General features: G+C 43.7%; 1 pseudogene; it reads right to left on the bottom strand.

The window, feature by feature from the left end:
- Positions 1-278: 278 nt before the first annotated feature.
- LOC103015004 (riboflavin kinase-like) lies at positions 279-1,399 on the bottom strand (annotated as a pseudogene).
- Positions 1,400-12,209: the final 10,810 nt, after the last annotated feature.

The raw sequence follows: 12,209 nt of genomic DNA, 5'->3' as shown, positions 1-12,209 counted from the left end.
CATTTCCATTATAAAACACTTAAGACCTTTCCAGTGGTCCATTTTAATCAACATATTATGTAAAAAATAATCTTGATTTTTAAAATGAACCTTTTTAGTACTGTAATATGATGGGTTTAATTGAACAGTTGGAACATAATATGGTAACTACATTGTACTGTTTAATTCACAGCTGTAGGAAAATGTTTGATTTTTAAAATATAACCAAGATGAGACTGTAGAGTTATGAGCAGTAAAATATTAGAAAACAGTGAATGAATAAATAAGATGCTTTTCCATCAGTGGCCATTCATTATTTTACTTTTAGGAACCTGGAAGAAATTGTCTTCTCTGAGTTTCAAATGTTCTGGTAAATCTAGTCTTTTCTTAGCTTCCTCAATATCACCTTGAATTGCTGAAATAAGTGACTCTAAAGAATCAAAGTTCTCTTCTGGTCTGAGGTAGCCAACGATGGCCACATTGAGAATTTCCCCATAGAAGTCCTCTTTGAAAGCATTCATGTTATGAGTTTCCATGGACTTTTTTGTATTCTTGCAGTATGGGTTCCATCCTATGCTCACCACCATCTTATGGACGTCTCCACTTCCAACAGTGGCCCAACCATAATATATGCCAGTGGATGCATCAGCTGGAAGATTATCTACTACTTGTTCAGGAAAGTTAGCTGTAGGGATGCCCAGCTGCTTGGAGCCGCGACCGAAGCTCCGCACCACCTGGCCGCGGCATTAAGTACGGCAGGCGCCTCATGACTCCGTCCGCTCGGAGTGCGGGCTGCGGTCCAGTCCGCGCGTCCGGCGGAGCCGCAGTCGAGGCGGTGTCCGGACCCCCGGACCAGCCGGGGGACACGGGCGGGAGCTCCGCAGGCCGGCCGCCCGGGCTAGCGCACCGGCGTACACGGGCAGAGCGGCGCGGACGACACGCCGCGGCGAGACTCTCCCGCCGCTGACCGAACAAAAGGTGCCGAGTGACTCAGAGGCTGCGTCTGGGCTCCGGAACGCCGGCGACCGCGGAAGTCTCTTGCCCTGCTTTTGTTTGGATTCATCTTCTTATGTCTTTGCCCATTGCCTTATTTTTATTATTTTTGGATTGGGTACACTAATACAATATTTAGTTTTAACCCAATATAAAAGTCTGTGATTCAAAATGAGAGTTTATCCTGATCATTTTATTAACAAGATTTATATGTTTAGTTTTATTTCTACTATAAAACATGGTTTTATGGGTTTTGTTGTTTTATGGTTCTTTTTAATGGACCTTTTTAAAAAAATTTTTATTGGGGTATAGTTGCTTTACAATGTTGTGTTAGTGTCTGCTGTACAGCAAAGTGAATCAGTTATACCTTTTTATAGACTACAGTTATCTTTTTTAACTTGACTTTTCCCGTGATTTTGGAAGTCATATCTACTATTTTTATCCTATTAGTAGTGACATTAAATTAAAATGTACTGATATCTATTTTCTCTAATTTCATTATCAAAAATAGAGCAATGTCAATTGATTATTCCTTATGTAATATGAGGAATTTACTTTGCTTTTACTTCTTGTCAACACACATTTTAACTGACAATCCCATTTGGGTCACAATCCTTTTTTCCTCATAATTCTGTAGACAATTCTGTCTTCTTCATGTTGCTAAGGAGAAGTGGGAGGCAAGCTTTATCTGCATGGATACTCACTGAATCTGTTTTTATTCTTGAAATTAAAATAAATTATCAAGATTAAGTCTAGGCATTAAAATTTTTTCATTATTTTTGTCTGATTTTCAGAAAACTCAAGACTTTCTCTAGCTCAGGAAAACTTCCCCCAAATTGTTTTTTAATAATGGATCCATTTTTATTGGTTCTTTTTCTGAAATTCCTAGTGTTTACATATTAAACATGTCTCTTGTCCATGCTTTTTATATATTCTCCCATTCTTTTTATCTCTTTGTCTTTTTTCTCTGAGTTTTGTGATGTAAAAGTTGACTTCTGCTCCATCAAACCTGTTTGCTGCAGGATCCATTTTGCTGTTCACTTCCTCCATTTCAATCTGAAATGAACATTTTTTTTTAAATCTCCGTGCTGGCTTCCATAACCTGTTTGTTTTTCTCTTTATGGTTCCCTGCTCAAATTTCATAGAAGAAATGTCTGTTTGAAGCTTTTTGGAAACAAAAATCAGGAGTGTTTCCCGCGTCTCTTGTAGAAACTATATTTCATAGAAAAATATTTTCTCTGATTCCTCAGAGTGGTCCCTTCTGTTGAACTCTGCTGTCTTTTCATTTGCCTGGCAATTTTTCTCTGTGTGCTCATCATTACAAAGGGAGCATAATATTTGTCCAGGACCAGGAATTGAGATCCCAGTCTGAATTGTTCCGACCCAAGGGAAGGGAAAGGAAGAAAATATAGGTTTAGATTTACTAAATACTCAAGTTTTGCTTTGCTGATTCAGTGGCCTGGGGAGCTAGGCAGCTCAGGAGTGAACCAGCAGAGGTGGCCCCGCAAGGAGCTCTTCACCTCTGCTCAGTGTCTTTCCTAAGTTTCGGAGGGCGTCAGGTGTTTTCTGGGAGTGTCCTTGTTCTTTGCTGAGTGCTGGCCGAGGGTCACTCCTGTTCTTGACCTGGGCTCATCGTCCACAACAGGTGTCATCTGGGGGTTAGAGCCACCGTGGGTTTGTGAACTGACAGCGTGATTTCCATCTGCTGAGTCCTAACTCCCCCCAGCGCCCCTCCCCCGCAGCGCACTGCCCGGTAAAACTACTACAGGGCATTGGAGGGAGTCTCCCAGCCTTTCCTCCTAGTACTTCCTGGGTAGATTCCTCCTTTACATGTGAGGAACTGCACATCCTCACAGTGCTCATCTAAAAGAAGCTCTGGGACATTTTGGACATGAGGCTGTCACGCTCCCCTACTCTCTACAGCTGATTCACATTTCCCTGTTTTCATAATAACTGAACATGTTAGTACGAAAGTTGCTGAGGATAATTTCTCTTATTTCACAGTATACATGTTTTGCTGAATTTTCTTCCTGGAACTGAAAGAGTCCAATTTTCTTTCCTTTGGAACAAATGGTATGTAAAACGCCATATAAACCCCATTTTAATTTGGAAGCTGTTCCATGGAATATATTGTCCAGTTTAACAATGAGTCCCATTGTCAAATTTATTCTCAATATAAAAAGCAGTCACAGATTATCAAAACTTGCAAGCTGGTCAGTGTTGTTTCTATAGGTTTCTGGTGGGATGTTTTGCAGATAACATTTTGTGTAGGAAGCAATCATGGCTTCATTCCATGATAGGCAAGTTGCCAGGAAATACTAAATCAAGTGGCAATAGAGTCCCTAAAGAAAGTTGTTCCTGATTTATGATGATTGTTCCAACAATACTGCTGAACTTTTTACACATGGAAATGACCACTGAGTTATGTTTTGCATTATGTCAGAGAACAGCCAACCTGCCAGATCCAACGTTGCAGCTGGAATGCAGAAAAGCCCCATTATGTTAATTTCCAAAGTCTGGGAAAAATGACTTATTATTCCCAAAGGGTAAGTACTTTTTTTTCCCTCCAGCACATCTCACACCCTGAATCTATGGTGGCATTTAAAAAAGTGGGAAACAGCCTAAGCTGGGTTTGAGGTGGGGTATGGTGGAGGCAAAGATGGCAGGAGTGGAGGGGCTGACGACAAGGGGAAAAAAGGAAGACTGATCAATAGCAGGGGGTCGCCAAGGGCCGAGGACGGGTCTGCATTATTTTCGAGATTGATCACAGTTTCAAGAGAAAAGTTCAGCAGATTTATCTTCCAACTGTTGGAGTTGCCTGGAACCCTCAACAGAGTGTGTGTGTGTCTGTGTGTGTGTGGCTGTGTGTTGTATCTGTGTCTGTGAGATTGTATGTTCCTGTATTTTGCTCCTGGAGCTTTAAGAAAGCCTAGACCAGCATTATCCAGCAGAAATGTAATACAAGCCACATATGTAATTTAAAATTTTCTAGTAGCCACATTAAAAAAAAAAAAAACTAAACAACTGGTAAAATGATTTAATAATACAATTTAACCTAATATGTCAAAAATATTATCATTTCAACATATAACATACCTAAAACTTATTAATGAGATAGGTAACACTTTTCTTTTCATAGTGGGTCTCTGAAATCTGGTGTATATCTGGTGTGTATTTTACACTCACTCACAGCACATCTCCCTTTGGACCAGCCACACTTCTCAATCCCAATAGTCACATGTGCTAGCTTGTGGGATGGGGCAGGCTGGACAATGAAGAACAATCACCCTCTCAGTTCTGACTCATTCAACTCTGCTCAACTCTTGGTGTTTCCCTAAACCTGCAGCTCCCCCTCCTCTGGAGACCCCAGAACACACCTGTCAAAGGCACCCCCACTACCAGCTCCTTGAAGAATGGTACATGAAGCATCACTCTTTTGGCTGTTCCATCAGCCTTCCTTACTCAACAGGTCAAGAAAAACCTTATGATTAAAAACCCAAGAACCTGGGAAATACATGTGTAAAAAGCACCTTGACACATCAACATTACATTTGGACTTCCAGGAGAAAGCCATTCTTTCTCCCTTGGTCTTCGCTGCCCCCTTCCAACCTGTGTCTTGCTAACATTTCTCAATAAATGTTCTCCTTCCTTCCTCCCTGGTCTCCTTTTCCAGACTGAGCAGGATGTGGGCGAGGGGGTGCTGCTGGGGGCATTTCTGTGTCCTGTCCTGGGGAAGATGCTTGCAGAGGGGAGGCAGGGAAGGTGAAGCTGCCTCTCACTTCACTGTCAGTCCTGCAGCAGAAAGTCTGAAGCTGGACCAGTGCATCTACATAAAACAAAAGGCAAGGCTGGAGGGACTCCCTGCAATGGTTCTCGAAGATCTACAGAGGGGTGGACACATGAATGAAGCTGTCCAGATGTCAGATGAGATTGGTGGGAACAGTGGAGAACTGGAGAACACTGGCCCCACCCAGGGCATTTCAATTTACTTTTTAACCCTGTGCAGGCCAAACTACACTGGACAGAGCCCCAGAGTCATTAGTTTGTGGTTCCTAGTAAAGGGCCATGTCCTGGGGATTCACATCACAGCCTGACAGTGGATATCTGGAGATCTGAGGCTTTGCCTCCTGGCTCCCTCTTCTTGGGATCTGCTGTCTATCAACTGCCTGGCTTGAAGTTTGGGGAACCTGCTCACCTTCATCTTCATGCATATTGACAACCATATCACTGACCTTACAACCAACCTCCTGACCTTGCAGATTCTCAGTCCTCACTTCTAATGGCCCAAATTCCATTCAGAACTGGATCCTCAAATGGGGTGAAATGTAACATGCAACTTGGAATCATGGGGCAGTTTGTTACCTCTGAACCTATGTCAGTCACTGACTTTCTCCACAAAGCTGTAGGCACACCGAAGCCCAAGTATTTGGAGGCTTAAACCCACCAGCTCTGCCCAGAAGTCCAGGTGGAAGCACTGATGCCCTGCCCAGTCCTGACCAGACCTCTTCTCAAGAGGTTAGACTCTGCCCTAAACTTCCAGCAAAGTGCCAGACAGATCAGGTTGAATAAAAACGTCATTACCTTCCTATTTCACCTGCATTTACTGGAAACTTCTGCTATTGCCCAATGACTGGAACAGATTTCCCCTTGGAAATGACACTGGCTTGGATCTTGCCTGCCTCTGCCACACCTAGTCCAAGCTTCCTCTTCCTCCTGGCTCCGGCCCCAACACACTGCCCTGCCAAGTCACACAGGTAATGACCTTTTTTTTTCCCCATGTCTTTCTTCTTCTTGGGAGGAAATAAGCTAGAATGAGGAGAGGAAGGGCTTTTGAGTCTGAGAAATCTGGTTTTGAATCTCAGCCCCAAGATTTAATGTTTCTGTGATCTCAGGCAAATTACTTAACATCTTTGAGCCTCAATTATTTTCACCATTAAAATGTGATCAATCCTATTTCATAAGCTTGTGGGGAAGATCAGAAAAGACAGTGCTCCTAAGATACTTAGCATATAACAGACATTTGGTACACATTGGCTAGTGTTACCATTGAACCAGCACTTTGCCCACGTTGCGACTACCAGTCTCTTCTTCCCTCTTCCCTGTTCTCGATCACCATTAGGAGCCTTTTGACCCCACTGGTAGCAACCATAGCCTGGGTCCCACGGATTGCTATTTTCCACTGGTCTCCCATAGACCGCCTAGCAACGCCCTACCCATCCCCAGCTCTCTTGGCATATTCTCTGCCTGTGGCCGGGACCCATTTAGTCCTTCTCAGGTCCCTCCCTGTCTTCTTCCAAGAAGCCACATCCCATGCTCTGGATGACTGGATTAGGGAGGGGCACTAGCCTCAATCATCAGGAGGGCCAGAAAGAGATGAGGAAATAGTCCAGCTCCTAGAGATTTCCAACACAGCATAAACCACTATGGGGTGAAAACAGCTTCTCTAAATATAGGCTAGATAGATATGGCAACAGTTCACTGTCAAGACCTTTCCAGGGTTGCATCTTAATGGGTACAATGTTTATTTAAAGTCAACCATATCTGAGCTATCTAATAAGAGCAACCATTGAATACTGTTCTTGTCTCTACCTAGAGTCTATTCTAGAGCTCAGCCCTTTTAGGTTATAAATCAATGTCTCAGGGTGAGTGATGCTAGCTCCTACAACTAACCCTAATATCTCAGTCACTTAACACACAAAGGTTTATTTCTCAGACAGTATTTGATGTGGGCCAGGCAGACCCCTCCATCTTGAGCTATATGACCTAGGACAGTGGCCTCCAAAGTCCCAGCGGGAGGGAAAGAGGAGGCACACTGACCTGAGCATCCCGGAAGAGACCCTTGTCACCTCTGCTTACAGTTCGTTGTCCAGAACATTTGACTCACTGCAAGGAAGCCTGGGAAATGTGGAAAGCGTATGAAATACTGTTGAGCAGGGCTCTGCTCTAGAGTGTGTGTTTGTGTGTATGTGTGTGTGAGGGGTGTTTATGGACGGCTGATGCACGTCCCTATGTGTGTGTGCCAGTGCCTTTTCTATTCCTAAAGTGTCCTCGCCCTGCTCCTCTACATCCCTCTATTCCTTTGAGGGACTTGTGAGGGACCAGCCTCCCACAGTGTTTGCAGAAAATAGGTGCTTTATCATTTCAATTTAGTACAACTCACTCAGCTTCTGATGAGTGTCTCTTATAGTAATAATAAAAATAGAAAAAGGTGTCATTTATCAACTCTCCTCAAAGTTGTAGGCTCTATGCTAATAAGCACTTCATATTTCTTATGTCATTTAATTGGCCTATGAAATAGGTGCTGTTTTTATCATCATTTTACAAATGAAGATACAGGTTTGTAAAGATAATATAACATCCCTTGGTCAAAAGCAAATAAAAGGAGATCTTGGGACTCAGCCAGCCCATCCGACTCAGACCCTTTGGGGCTGGCCTTTACACCACACATGTCTCTGAGGAAATGCCAGCATGACAGGGTGAAGACGGGAGCTATCTGCAGGCTCACAAGTGAAATGATTCCTATGGGTTTTCTTGTTTAGATTGTAATCCCCAAAAATTCAGGAAAGTATTGGGAACATTCACAAATATTTGAAGTTCTCATTTCACAGCTTATATATTTTTCTCTTACAATGCAACACAACAATATTTCCAATGAGACAGCATCAAAAATCCTTAGCACCATGGGGCTTTGCAAACTAAGACTATAGTGTGATACAAATAAAACTGTTTTTCTTAAGATATTTATAATGTTATTGGATTTATTTAAATAAGCTTCATTTGTTATATCAGCTTTAGAATTGTTGTGAACTTTAAAAAGGCAATCAATAATACTCCATAAAATTTGTTCCTAACTTTTTACAAATTTATTTTTCCTCACTATTTTAACGTATCACGATTTTCTCCAAAAGCCTGAAAATTAATTTTGGGAAAAATAGATAGATATACTACACTAAAGTTGCAGAGAGCTAAGTGCTCATGAAGACTTACACCACTTTACAAAGAGGGTTTTTGATTCAGGTCAGGCTAGATGTCAGCACCGCAAACACATGAAACCTGGCTGTTGAAAGAATATTTGACTTTTGTATCCCCAGTTCTCTCTCACTGGATTTTCAGTTTCATGTACCTGTATGAGTGTATCTGTGTCCTTTCATATTCCCACATTACCCTAGTATTCTTCTTCAGTATCTGATTTTGTCTAATTTCAAATTTTTCTTTTTAATAACTCTGGCCCTGGGACTACTCAATTTTCACCTAGGGACCAGGAGAAAATACACATCAGCACACTGATAATAAAAGTTTCTTTGAAAGTGCTCCTCACAAGTCATGCTTGTTCAAGGTCCACAATGAAGCTATATTTCTAGTTATTTCCTTCAATTGCACACAGGCGAAAGGCTCATATTTCCAGCACACTCTTGCTCCTAGAAAGCCGAATTGCAGGGGAGCAGCTTGGCCCCCTGCTCATCTTCAAGCTGGATGCAGCCCTGCAACAGTGCAAATGAGGCCAGACGGAACTCACTGTGGCAGCTAAATCCCCAAGGTTTGCTTACAGAGCCTGTTCCTGTGCCACTGTCATCAACCTGTCATGAGACTCCAGCCATCATTCCCAGAAATCCATGTACCTGGCCATCTGCTCCCAAGTCAGATTGCTTACTTTGGGGCACACCTTCTACACAAAGAGAAATGAAACTTTAGGAAATTCAGACTGACTCCAAGCCAAGCTCCCAGGCTGAAATAGCATGCCAGTGCTGAAAGCGTCTGGACCTTGCCCTCCTTCTCAAAGGCCTCCACCAGGAGCCTGGACCCTTGCAGCCCTTAGAATGCCCAGCCGTGCATGCAGTATATAGAGTTCATAAAGCACTTGGCCAACTTTCTATTCAAGATGATTTTGGTTACAACTTAGTTGTATCCCCATATGAGAGAGGTATAATTTTAAAAAATCGACCTGGGACATACTCCATTTCACCCTTCAGTTATCAATCCCAGGTCACCAGCTGGCACTTGGAAGAATCCTGGGGACAGATTTGCATAAACAAGAGCAGTCCCTCGTTTGCTTAATTCCCAAGATATTTCTGAACACCACTGCCCTAAGCCCTAATTGTGGCAGCTCTAATTCATTCCTCTTTCCTCTCGCAACCTTCAGCTACAAAAGAAAAAAGAAAAAAAGAAAAGAAAGAAGAAAAAGCAGTGTGACAACTAAACAGGATGATACATTTAACATTTGAATAATGCTTTACAGTTTAAAGTGTTTTGTGTGTATTATCTCATATAACCTTCATTATAAAACTGTGAGGAATATAGGGTAGATACTAACTGCACCATTTTTTCGGGTGGAAATAAATGAACTGGCCCTTGAGAACGCTAATGCCGTAAACACAGCTTGACTGACCTTTTAGAGGCATGAAGTGCAGAGTTCTCTGATTTGAAAGCACGAATGTACTCTAGATGCAATCACAGTAGGGCCAAAAGAAAGGAGATAAATCCTGCAAGGTTTTGCTCCCCCTGGCAAAGCCGTAGCATCCAGTGGTCTGGGGCGTGCTAGGCCATTTCCTCCCAGACGAAGGGCACATTGTTGCACCTTATACCTCCCCGCCACTAAGACAGGACATTGTGTTTAGTAGGCCTTATGGATTTTGGAAACAAAATAGACCACACTTGGAAGCACTGATTTGACCCACTTATCAGATAACCCAGTAGGCTGCCATTCTGAGTGGAGCTCAGAATAAGAAAAGGCTCTACCACAGGTCCAGCTATGCACTAAGTGCCCTGCCTCTCAGGCAATGCAGCATCTGGTGGAACAGGACTCTGCAGGGTCTCTGCAAAGCCCCAGTAGCAGAGCTGGGTCACAGACCCCTAGGAGGCTGAAGCAGGACCTCCCCTTCTGTGGCAGAAAGCTACTCACTCTTTGAACAGCAGCTCCAGGCATGTCAGTGGGCCCTGGTAAAAATGAGCTCCTAGCCCAGGGAGGGCAAGTTACCATGCAGCTGGGGCTGGATGTAATCATGAGTTTGGGTGGGCACGGCAGCAATCTTTTGCCACAAAGGAACTGGCATGTTCAAGATCTGGCCTATGCAGACCCAAAGGGAAGGGAACATTATGTAAACTGATGGCCCAGTCTCCTATGTCTGCCCCGCTGTTTCACTGACATCTGCCTTCAGCTCACACCTATGGACTCATGGAGCTTCCCTGTGGCCAGCTGCCAGAGGAGGGAAGAACCAGGCCTGGTCCCACACCTGGGCTGGCATCCTAAAGTGGTGCTCACAGCTGAAGCAAACTGCCGCTGTTCTCGGTACACTCATGGCTCCCGAGAGGAGGACAAGAGTAAAGGAAAAAATCCCCTGCTAGGCAGCGCTGCAACAACACATGTGGCTGATGAAGAAACTGATTAGAAGACGGGGGAAATCAAGCAAGGTATAGAAATAAGACTGGGCTCTCCCACCATCACCCCCTCGACCCTCTTATGGATTTTGTGCTTCCTGTCACTGCCACCTTAGGCTTTGACCGATCAGAGGCCCTGGTTCAGGGGATGGAAGAGTGATGGTCGGGGAGAGGCTTCTCTCTAAGTGAACATAACAGACTGTTCAACTTGAAGTAGGAACTCTCACCTGGTCACTTCTGGACCACTAATGCCAGTGAACCAGTAGGTTAAAAAAAAAAAAAAAAAAAAAGAGGAGTTCATGGTGGGGGTCCTGGATCCCGGTTGCTCTGAGGAGCTAGGGTTTCTCCTGTGTAATGGAGTCAGGGAAGGGTCTATATAGAACTCAGGTGATTTATTGGTTTATCTCTTGGGGTTTCCATACTGGTGAGAATGGTGAACAGGTAATTGCAGCAACTGCCAGCTGACAAAGGCAAGACAACCAAGGACTTAGATGCTTTGGGTAAGAAGATCAAAGTTCCCACACCAAGAAAGTGACCTAGACAAGCCCAAGTGCTGGCCGAGAGTGACAGAAATCTAGACTAGGTGGTGGAAGAATGGTCACTGAATACTAGTTATTGCCACATAGCAAGCTGCAATAGTGACTTGTTTCACTAATAATATTTAATTAAATATTTGCAGAGATTGCAGCAGCTACTACCTTGAAGCTGACTCTGTGACAGATGGCACTGAATGGATGGCCTTAGCAGATACGACTGGTACAAGTGTGGCCTGCAGCGGACACCTGTTGGGCATCCCTTCAAATGCTCTCAGCCTCACCTGCCTCCTGTTCTAGCCACTATGGAGCATCCAGTGTCCTGTAGGAGCCAACATCCTTCACACAGGTACAACCCGGAAGTATCACTCCTGTGTGCCTCTCATTTCCTGTCAGTGTTTCTCTGTAACCTGCTTAGTATCCAGAGATGCTCAACCCAGAAATCTGGGGGGGAGGTCACCCTATTGGGGGGGTTCTTTGACTAATGGGGATGGGAGTCAATGCATAAATGTTTCCCTCTTTCTCCTCCATAGAGAAGATTCTGATATTCCTTTCACATGACTCCTTAAACTGTCCCCTGGGATCAAGGATCCAGTTGCCTGTAGCAGTGAACAACACGATGATAAATCTTTTTGTGTTTTTTTCTCATTCCTTGCCTCACTCCTCCTGACCTTACTCCTACCCCCTGGAATTCAATAAAGCATTTTCACTCAAGTCTCTGTTTCAGGCTCTGCTGTCTGGGGAAATGAGGCTAAGTTACATCACCCATTTCCAGCTACAACCTTTGTCATCTTCCGGCCTTGTGATCATTCCATTGCCTCCGAGTCCTATCACTACCCTGGTGAATTTAACTTTCAAGCCCTACACCTAGAGTTCTCAGTCCTTTGATCAGCTCATTTCCAGTGAACTTCACCTCCATTCCACACTATCACCTCGCTTCCATTGCCTCCTTGAATGCTGTCATCACTGATTACTGCTGTATGCATAAGTCCAAAAGTTAGAAATCCCCCTCTCTTCCTCAACCTTTCATCCTCCAGTCCCTTTCATTCAGTTACTCCCACTGCACCAATGTTGCAACATCATGAAGACTTTGTGGCCCAGGAACTGTCTATGTTCCCATTACCCAGCAGCTTTCTCTTGTCCTCCTTTTTTTTTTTTTTAATCCAGTTAAAATTCCACAGAACACTATTTCTATCATGCTTGCCAATTTCCACAACTCCCTTGCCCTCCCAACTCTCTTCTTGAAAAATCCCTCTCAGGATTAATGCATCTGTCCAACTTTTTTTGTACTTATATCCCAGGTGTTAATCACTGTTAGAGAAAAACCAT

The sequence above is a fragment of the Balaenoptera acutorostrata genome, chromosome 16 (assembly GCF_949987535.1).
Source record: "Balaenoptera acutorostrata chromosome 16, mBalAcu1.1, whole genome shotgun sequence".
Classification (NCBI taxonomy): domain Eukaryota; kingdom Metazoa; phylum Chordata; class Mammalia; order Artiodactyla; family Balaenopteridae; genus Balaenoptera; species Balaenoptera acutorostrata.
The sequence above is the reverse complement of the archived record's forward strand: the minus strand, read 5'-3'. Positions and strand labels throughout refer to the sequence as shown.